Source organism: Lactuca virosa, chromosome 9 (genome assembly GCF_052849685.1).
Source record: "Lactuca virosa cultivar CGN04683 chromosome 9, Lactuca_virosa_CGN04683_v6, whole genome shotgun sequence".
In the NCBI taxonomy this organism is placed as follows: Eukaryota; Viridiplantae; Streptophyta; class Magnoliopsida; order Asterales; family Asteraceae; genus Lactuca; species Lactuca virosa.
Genome location: NC_136434.1, coordinates 100,261,666 through 100,272,728, shown reverse-complemented (window position 1 = coordinate 100,272,728; position 11,063 = coordinate 100,261,666).

The window sequence follows — 11,063 nt, the reverse complement described above, 5'->3', positions numbered from 1 at the left end:
TAAAAGTTTGTCAAAACCTTTCTTTAAGAAATATATAATCTCCTTTTTATATCAAAACCTCGGGATGTCATGTTCCGATACAGATCAAAAGCATAAACAAGACATTATAAGCCTTACCACAGTCATTTATAACTACTGGTCTATAATCCAAAAATCACTCATCATCATCATCCGACTATGCTCGGGGTCCACTACCTGTAATACAAAAATTTGAGTGGGTCAGGCTTGGAAGCCTGGTGAGCATATAGGGTTTTCAACCCACAATACATAATTTATTATGCTTAAACATCAATCAATCAACCAAATTAACCCTAATTACCCATTCCCGTTATCCTCACCTTACGTCCCTAAAACAACTATCACAAGGGACCTAGCCTAAGGATTTTCATTAGGGGTGACAACTTTGCTTCGGGGGTTCCTCAGCAATTATGCCAAATAAGGCAACCAATATGGTGACAACACTGCTTTCCTCAGCAATTTATGTCAAACAAGACAACCTAACACAAAACGACCAATAAGGTGACAACATTGCTTTCTTCAGCAATTTATGTCAAATAAGGCAAACACCGGGGTGAGAACATTGCTTTTCCCTCAGCAATTTATGTCAAATAAAACAACCAATAATAGGTGACAACATTGCTTTCTTCAGCAATTTATGTCAAATAAGACCACCTGACATAAAACAATCAGTATGGTGACAACATTGCTTTCCCTCAGCAATTTATGTCAAATAAAACAAACACCTGGATGACAACATTGCTTTCCCTCAGCAATTTATGTCAAATAAAACAAACACCGGGGTGACAACATTGTTTTCCTTCAACAATTTATGTCAAATAGGCACGAAGTCACATCGTCGCCAAGGTTTATACAACAGGCACTAAGTCCATAGCTGCCAACATACTAAATCCGTAGCTACCAACGTACATCTATACTGTACTAAATTCATAGCTACCAACGTACATCTATACTGTACTTCTGTCCCTCATACTTTATCTACCCATGTTTTACCCAACATATTTGAAGATAAAATATATATACATTTTAAATCATTTTAAACATGTATAAAACATTCATTCAACACCCATCTCGAATAAACAAACAACATATATACACATAGCACATATTTTATATAAAATACTTCATATCTATGTGTAAGATGAAAGTAACTACACACTCACCTGATTTAATGAAAATCGGGCAGCAATTCGTTTCCTAAAACGATCGTTTCTAATAAAACCGGGAGTTTTATTGAGAAACCGGGCTCTGCGAGGGTCGGGCTTCGAAACCGAAAAGATAAATTTTCCAGGCTTCACGGGCACTTCGTGGCGTATTCCGGGGGTTATAATCGATACCGGGGCTTCGGGGGATGTGAAAATAGCCAAAATATTTGAAAAGGGGCCAAAATTGCCAATTTTCCAAAAGTACCCGGAAGATCTCGCAAGCCTTCTATATATAGGCCCGAGGTTCGGACCTGAAGCAGCGAGAAGCAGACACGCGTCGCAGTCTGCGAGGTTCGGAGGCTAAGGCGGTGCGAGGCTCGTACCAGCTGCGAGCTTCGGATTGGTCAGCAGCCTCGGTTTGGACAGATGCTCGCTTCGGATTGGGCCTCCTCTTCGGTCGAATCAGAAGCCTACATGCGGGTCGGATCACGTGGGTTGCATGCGAGGATCACGTGGCTTCTTCGGACACCTGTGCGACACGCGTCGCTTCTCGGACGTGCCACGCAGCAGCTTCGGACACGTGGCCAGCTCCGAGCGAGGGTGACGTGGCAATCAGTATTCATGCGATTTTTCTCGAAAATTGTGTCAAATCTTGTAAAATCCATAATTTTCTCATACGAGCTCCGTTTTGGACGTTATTTATATGCACGCGTAGAGAAAATTATGCTCTACAACTTTCGTTTAGACTTCGTCGGAAAATTTTGAATTTATTTTTATATTATTATTTTTAACAGACCGGGATAGGAAATCCGTTAAAAATTCGTAACTTCTTCATCCGACGTCCGTTTTCGTCAGACTTTTTACTGTTGTGCTACTAATGACGAGACCTTCAATTCTCGTTTAGGTCATGTCGGCTAAAAATCACTCGATCTAAAATTCGAGTTTTTAGCTGTTTACTGCTAAGCTGAAACTTCGAAAAATCATAACTTCCTCATACGAAGTCAGATTTGGGCGTTCTTTTTATCGAACTTCTCGGTTTAGCGAATACTACGAGTTTCGTTTAGATCACTAAGGCTAAAAAGTAGTTTATCAAAAACTCACTTTTTACGACATTCAGCACCGTGCCGGTTTGTCGCGAAACTGCGACAGGTCATAACTTCTTCGTTATAACTCGGATTTCGGCATTCTTTATATATCCGTAATCGTTGTCACGACTACTACAACTTTCTCAATAAATATCGGCTTTATCTAAAATTTATTTTCGACGCTCATTTTTAATCTTAATTAATTAAATCCTAATAATTAAGCATAAAACACATAAAACACATAATTTTCACATAATTCCTTTTCATTTCTACAAAATGAGTCACAAAGGTTAACCTAGACTATCATGTCAATATTAATGCCTAGCCTAGAAACATGGGCATTACAATTCTCTCCCCCTTAGAATGATTCCGTCCCCGGAATCACACATCAGCAAACAAATACGGGTAGCGACTCATCATGTCACTATCCGTTTTTCCCCAGGTGAGATTTGGCCCATTCGTATGTTTCCAACGCACAAGCACTAAATCGACCATCTGGCGTCACAACTTCTTAGTTTTACGGTCAACGATTGCCTCAGGTTCTTCAATTAACCTCTTGTTTTCATCCAACCTTAATTTAGAAATGGGAATTATGTCGGGCACATCTCCCGCGAACTTCCTCAAATAAGACACATAAAAGGTGTTATGAATACTTTCCAGTTCTTCCGGTAATTCTAGCTTGTAAGCTTGATTTCCGATCCTCTGAAGAACTTTAAATGGTCCAATAAATCATGGACTCAACTTTCCCCTTCTACCAAATCTTATAAGTCCCTTCCATGGCGAGACTTTAAGTAAAACCGAATCTCCAACTTCGAATGATATCGGTTATCTTTTCTTGTCAGCATAGCTCTTTTAACGATCTTGAGCTGCTAACATCCTTTACTTCAATTCGGCTTAAGTCAACTACTACATCGAACTTGGTTCTCTGAACCACGTAACAAACTCATCGTAGTCGGACTCAATTTGATATGACCTCTAGGGTCGGAATAACAATAATCTTCTTAGTCATTACCGAAACGAAGGTAATGAAGTACTCGAACAATAACGGAATCAATTTCTGGCTTCTTGGTAATCCTTGTGACTTTCCTTGATCCAAGTACGAGTCCTATGCTTCCGGTAGTATAGGCCTCTACTACCATTCACACCTACTCCTACTCGTCCCAAGTATTGTCTCGCAGTTCTCCAAGTCACCATACAAGAATTTCACATAGTCATTCAATTCATCAGATGACAAAACCAGGGTTTATATTATTTCTTAAAATAATTACACAGAGGTTCGAGTTTACCCTATACTACGCCTCTAATAGGCTACACCATAAGTTACTAACTGCATTGCTACTTTATATCTTGGCTTTGAGAATATAAGGTCCTTACTCCTGATCCCTTGTATTTCCATCTGCTTCATTAATGATCATTTGGAATGCCTTTGGTTTTGGTTTCAGTGGAACATTGGGCATTGCTGCCTCTTTCTTCTTTGGGCAGTCTTTCGAAATGTGCCTTCCTCGTTACATCGATAGCACATCCTCTTGTTGGACGGACACTCGTTGGCATAATGCCCAGTCTTTCCACACTTGTAGCAGGTCACCTCTTCGCTACATTTCCCGAAGTGCTTCTTTTTGCACTTCTCGCACCATTTTGCTTCGCCTTCTCCTCCTCCAGCCTTCGAGAACTTTCTTTTCTCGTTGGACCCTGAAGTCTTTTCAAACTTTCTTTTCTCGCCAACTTCAACCTTGCTGGCGGCTCTCCCCTTAATCATATCTTCAACAGACTTGGCAGCCCAGATAGCTACCTCCAAAGTAAGTGCCTGATGTACTGGCACCGCATACTCCCATGGAAGTCCCTTTGCGTACCTGTCAATTTTCGCCAGCTCATTTGGGACAATACGCAAAGCAAACTCCATTTTGTGTGTGAAGTTATTCGTATATTCATCAACGGTCATACTCCCCTTCTTCAACGGTAGAAATTGGTTTTCTAACTCAAGCACGTTTTGGGCCGAGTAGTACTTGCGCTTAAAGTGCACCAAGAACTCTGCCCAAGTCATTTGCAGTGGCTCATTAGGGCTTAGGGTTTTCCCTAATGTATTCCACCAACAAGCAGCACTACCCCTGAACTGACGTACTGCAAAGGTAGTTTGTAACTTGCCTTGGCAATCACAAATCATGAAAGCCAACTCCATTTCCGAGATCCAGTCCATTACTCCGACAGAATCTTCTTTTCCAGTGAAGGTCGATGGCTTGCAAGTCATAAAGTCCTTATACTTGCACCCATTTCTCTCCACTCTACCCACGTGGTTATTTCTCCCAACCACAAACGGTTCACTATGACCAACCGATCTGTTGTTGTTCCCTTCTTCAGATCGATCATTATTTAATTCACGTTGTTCAACAGGAACTGAAGGTTCATCCCTGTTGTTCAGCAACATTTGCCTCAATTCCTCCCTTTGTTCAGCCAACATGGTCTGAATCATAGTTCGTACTCCAGCCATGGTGATGGGTTCTAGTGCAGCTCCTACTATAGGCACCTGTTCCACCACTTGGGGTTGAGGTTGCTGATTTCTATTTACATTTCCAGCTCCACTTCGGGTTCTTGCCATTATAATCTATATACCGAATAAGGCGAATTTAGGTCTTTATCCTTGTTAGACATGTTAATTCACTTATCACTCCGAAACGTTTACATGTTAGTTCTAATCTCGTAATCATACGTTTAGAATCCTACACACATAAGGTTTCCAGATCCGGTCGGCAACAGACCATAGATCCGAACAAATAATGGCATATATGGCAAACATATAACATTTAGCACATAAGGGCATTTTAGGCATCTTTCCTAAAATAAACTAGTGCTCGTGTCTAAAATATGGTAGACACTCATCTCACAATCATCACTTAGCATTCTAAGTTTAAGTCTAGAAATCCTACAAATTCCTAATTCGCTTAAACTAATGCTCTGATACCAACTGTGACATCCCCTAATTTCTCGGCCAGAAAAGACCGATTTAATTTATGCTCTTTGAAATAAAATCAGAGAAATCTTTTTTAAAAGATGTTGCGGAATTAGTCCCCAAAACAAAACATGATAAAAGTTTGTCAAAACCTTTCTTTAAGAAATATATAATCTCCTTTTTATATCAAAACCTCGGGATGTCATGTTCCGATACAGATCAAAAGCGTAAACAAGAGATTATAAGCCTTACCACAGTCATTTATAACTACAGGCCTATAATCCAAAAATCACTCATCATCATCATCCGACTATGCTCGGGGTCCACTACCTGTAATATAAAAAGCTGAGTGGGTCAGGCTTGGAAGCCTGGTGAGCATATAGGGTTTTCAACCCACAATACATAATTTATTATGCTTAAACATCAATCAATCAACCAAATTAACCCTAATTACCCATTCCCGTTATCCTCACCTTACGTCCCTAAAACAACTATCACAAGGGACCTAGCCTAAGGATTTTCATTAGGGGTGACAACTTTGCTTCGGGGGTTCCTCAGCAATTATGCCAAATAAGGCAACCAATATGGTGACAACACTGCTTTCCTCAGCAATTTATGTCAAACAAGACAACCTAACACAAAACGACCAATAAGGTGACAACATTGCTTTCTTCAGCAATTTATGTCAAATAAGGCAAACACCGGGGTGAGAACATTGCTTTTCCCTCAGCAATTTATGTCAAATAAAACAACCAATAATAGGTGACAACATTGCTTTCTTCAGCAATTTATGTCAAATAAGACCACCTGACATAAAACAATCAGTATGGTGACAACATTGCTTTCCCTCAGCAATTTATGTCAAATAAAACAAACACCTGGATGACAACATTGCTTTCCCTCAGCAATTTATGTCAAATAAAACAAACACCGGGGTGACAACATTGTTTTCCTTCAACAATTTATGTCAAATAGACACGAAGTCACATCGTCGTCAAGGTTTATACAACAGGCACTAAGTCCATAGCTGCCAACATACTAAATCCGTAGCTACCAACGTACATCTATACTGTACTAAATTCATAGCTACCAACGTACATCTATACTGTACTTCTATCCCTCATACTTTATCTACCAATGTTTTACCCAACATATTTGAAGATAAAATATATATACATTTTAAATCATTTTAAACATGTATAAAACATTCATTCAACACCCATCTCGAATAAACAAACAACATATATACACATAGCACGTATTTTATATAAAATACTTCATATCTATGTGTAAGATGAAAGTAACTACACACTCACCTGATTTAATGAAAATCGGGCAGCAATTCGTTTCCTAAAACGATCGTTTCTAATAAAACCGGGAGTTTTATTGAGAAACCGGGCTCTGCGAGGGTCGGGCTTCGAAACCGAAAAGATAAATTTTCCGGGCTTCACGGGCACTTCGTGGCGTATTCCGGGGGTTATAATCGATACCGGGGCTTCGGGGGATGTGAAAATAGCCAAAATATTGAAAAAGGGGCCAAAATTGCCAATTTTCCAAAAGTACCCGGAAGATCTCGCAAGCCTTCTATATATAGGCCCGAGGTTCGGACCCGAAGCAGCGAGAAGCAGACACGCGTCGCAGTCTGCGAGGTTCGGAGGCTAAGGCGGTGCGAGGCTCGGACCAGCTGTGAGCTTCGGATTGGTCAGCAGCCTCGGTTCGGACAGATGCTCGCTTCGGATTGGGCCTCCTCCTCGGTCGAATCAGAAGCCTACACGCGGGTCGGATCACGTGGGTTGCATGCGAGGATCACGTGGCTTCTTCGGACACCTTTGCGACACGCGTCGCTTCTCGGACGTGCCACGCAGCAGCTTCGGACACGTGGCCAGCTCCGAGCTAGGGTGACGTGGCAATCACTATTCATGCGATTTTTCTCGAAAATTGTGCCAAATCTTGTAAAATCCATAACTTTCTCATACGAGCTCCATTTTGGACGTTATTTATATGCACGCGTAGAGAAAATTATGCTCTACAATTTCGTTTAGACTTCGTCGGAAAATTTTGATTTATTTTTATATTATTATTTTTAACAGACCGGGATAGGAAATCCGTTAAAAATTCGTAACTTCTTCATCCGACGTCCGTTTTCGTCAGACTTTTTACCGTTGTGCTACTAATGACGAGACCTTCAATTCTCGTTTAGGTCATGTCGGCTAAAAATCACTCGATCTAAAATTCGAGTTTTTAGCTGTTTACTGCTAAGCTGAAACTTTAAAAAATCATAACTTCCTCATACGAAGTCAGATTTGGGCGTTCTTTTTATCGAACTTCTCGGTTTAGCGAATACTACGAGTTTCGTTTAGATCACTAAGGCTAAAAAGTAGTTTATCAAAAACTCACTTTTTACGACATTCGGCACCGTGCCGGTTTGTCGCGAAACTTCGACAGGTCATAACTTCTTCGTTATAACTCGGATTTCGGCATTCTTTATATATCCGTAATCCTTGTCACGACTACTACAACTTTCTCAATAAATATCAGCTTTATCTAAAATTTATTTTCGACGCTCATTTTTAATCTTAATTAATTAAATCCTAATAATTAAGCATAAAACACATAAAACACATAATTTTCACAAAATTCCTTTTCATTTCTACAAAATGAGTCACAAAGGTTAACCTAGACGATCATGTCAATATTAATGCCTAGCCTAGAAACATGGGCATTACAATTCTCTCCCCCTTAGAATGATTCCGTCCCCGGAATCACACATCAGCAAACAAATACGGGTAGCGACTCATCATGTCACTCTCCGTTTTTCCCCAGGTGAGATTTGGCCCATTCGTATGTTTCCAACGCACAAGCACTAAATCGACCATATGGTGTCACAACTTCTTAGTTTTACGGTCAACGATTGCCTCAGGTTCTTCAATTAACCTCTTGTTTTCATCCAACCTTAATTTAGAAATGGGAATTATGTCGGGCACATCTCCCGCGAACTTCCTCAAATAAGACACATAAAAGGTGTTATGAATACCTTCCAGTTCTTCCGGTAATTCTAGCTTGTAAGCTTGATTTCCGATCCTCTGAAGAACTTTAAATGGTCCAATAAATCATGGACTCAACTTTCCCCTTCTACCAAATCTTATAAGTCCCTTCCATGGCGAGACTTTAAGTAAAACCGAATCTCCAACTTCGAATGATATCGGTTATCTTTTCTTGTCAGCATAGCTCTTTTAACGATCTTGAGCTGCTAACATCCTTTACTTCAATTCGGCTTAAGTCAACTACTACATTGAACTTGGTTCTCTGAACCACGTAACAAACTCATCGTAGTCGGACTCAATTTGATATGACCTCTAGGGTCGGAATAACAATAATCTTCTTAGTCATTACCGAAACGAAGGTAATGAAGTACTCGAACAATAACGAAATCAATTTCTGGCTTCTTGGTAATCCTTGTGACTTTCCTTGATCCAAGTACGAGTCCTATGCTTCCGGTAGTATAGGCCTCTACTACCATTCACACCTACTCCTACTCGTCCCAAGTATTGTCTCGCAGTTCTCCAAGTCACCATACAAGAATTTCACATAGTCATTCAATTCATCAGATGACAAAACCAGGGTTTATATTATTTCTTAAAATAATTACACAGAGGTTCGAGTTTACCCTATACTACGCCTCTAATAGGCTACACCATAAGTTACTAACTGCATTGCTACTTTATATCTTGGCTTTGAGAATATAAGGTCCTTACTCCTGATCCCTTGTATTTCCATCTGCTTCATTAATGATCATTTGGAATGCCTTTGGTTTTGGTTTCAGTGGAACATTGGGCATTGCTGCCTCTTTCTTCTTTGGGCAGTCTTTCGAAATGTGCCTTCCTCGTTACATCGATAGCACATCCTCTTGTTGGACGGACACTCGTTGGCATAATGCCCAGTCTTTCCACACTTGTAGCAGGTCACCTCTTCGCTACATTTCCCGAAGTGCTTCTTTTTGCACTTCTCGCACCATTTTGCTTCGCCTTCTCCTCCTCCAGCCTTCGAGAACTTTCTTTTCTCGTTGGACCCTGAAGTCTTTTCAAACTTTCTTTTCTCGCCAACTTCAACCTTGCTGGCGGCTCTCCCCTTAATCATATCTTCAACAGACTTGGCAGCCCAGATAGCTACCTCCAAAGTAAGTGCCTGATGTACTGGCACCGTATACTCCCATGGAAGTCCCTTTGCGTACCTGTCAATTTTCGCCAGCTCATTTGGGACAATACGCAAAGCAAACACCATTTTGTGTGTGAAGTTATTCGTATATTCATCAACGGTCATACTCCCCTTCTTCAACGGTAGAAATTGGTTTTCTAACTCAAGCACGTTTTGGGCCGAGTAGTACTTGCGCTTAAAGTGCACCAAGAACTCTGCCCAAGTCATTTGCAGTGGCTCATTAGGGCTTAGGGTTTTCCCTAATGTATTCCACCAACAAGCAGCACTACCCCTGAACTGACGTACTGCAAAGGTAGTTTGTAACTTGCCTTGGCAATCACAAATCATGAAAGCCAACTCCATTTCCGAGATCCAGTCCATTACTCCGACAGAATCTTCTTTTCCAGTGAAGGTCGATGGCTTGCAAGTCATAAAGTCCTTATACTTGCACCCATTTCTCTCCACTCTACCCTCGTGGTTATTTCTCCCAACCACAAACAATTCACTATGACCAACCGATCTGTTGTTGTTCCCTTCTTCAGATCGATCGTCATTTAATTAACGTTGTTCAACAGGAACTGAAGGTTTATCCCTGTTGTTCAGCAACATTTGCCTCAATTCCTCCCTTTGTTCAGCCAACATGGTCTGAATCATAGTTCGTACTCCAGCCATGGTGATGGGTTCTGGTGCAGCTCCTACTATAGGCACCTGTTCCACCACTTGGGGTTGAGGTTGCTGATTTCTATTTACATTTCCAGCTCCACTTCGGGTTCTTGCCATTATAATCTATATACCGAATAAGGCGAATTTAGGTCTTTATCCTTGTTAGACATGTTAATTCACTTATCACTCCGAAACGTTTACATGTTAGTTCTAATCTCGTAATCATACGTTTAGAATCCTACACACATAAGGTTTCCAGATCCGGTCGGCAACAGACCATAGATCCGAACAAATAATGGCATATATGGCAAACATATAACATTTAGCACATAAGGGCATTTTAGGCATCTTTCCTAAAATAAACTAGTGCTCGTGTCTAAAATATGGTAGACACTCATCTCACAATCATCACTTAGCATTCTAAGTTTAAGTCTAGAAATCCTACAAATTCCTAATTCGCTTAAACTAATGCTCTGATACCAACTGTGACATCCCCTAATTTCTCGGCCAGAAAAGACCGATTTAATTTATGCTCTTTGAAATAAAATCAGAGAAATCTTTTTTAAAAGATGTTGCGGAATTAGTCCCCAAAACAAAACATGATAAAAGTTTGTCAAAACCTTTCTTTAAGAAATATATAATCTCCTTTTTATATCAAAACCTCGGGATGTCATGTTCCGATACAGATCAAAAGCGTAAACAAGAGATTATAAGCCTTACCACAGTCATTTATAACTACAGGCCTATAATCCAAAAATCACTCATCATCATCATCCGACTATGCTCGGGGTCCACTACCTGTAATATAAAAAGCTGAGTGGGTCAGGCTTGGAAGCCTGGTGAGCATATAGGGTTTTCAACCCACAATACATAATTTATTATGCTTAAACATCAATCAATCAACCAAATTAACCCTAATTACCCATTCCCGTTATCCTCACCTTACGTCCCTAAAACAACTATCACAAGGGACCTAGCCTAAGGATTTTCATTAGGGGTGACAACTTTGCTTCG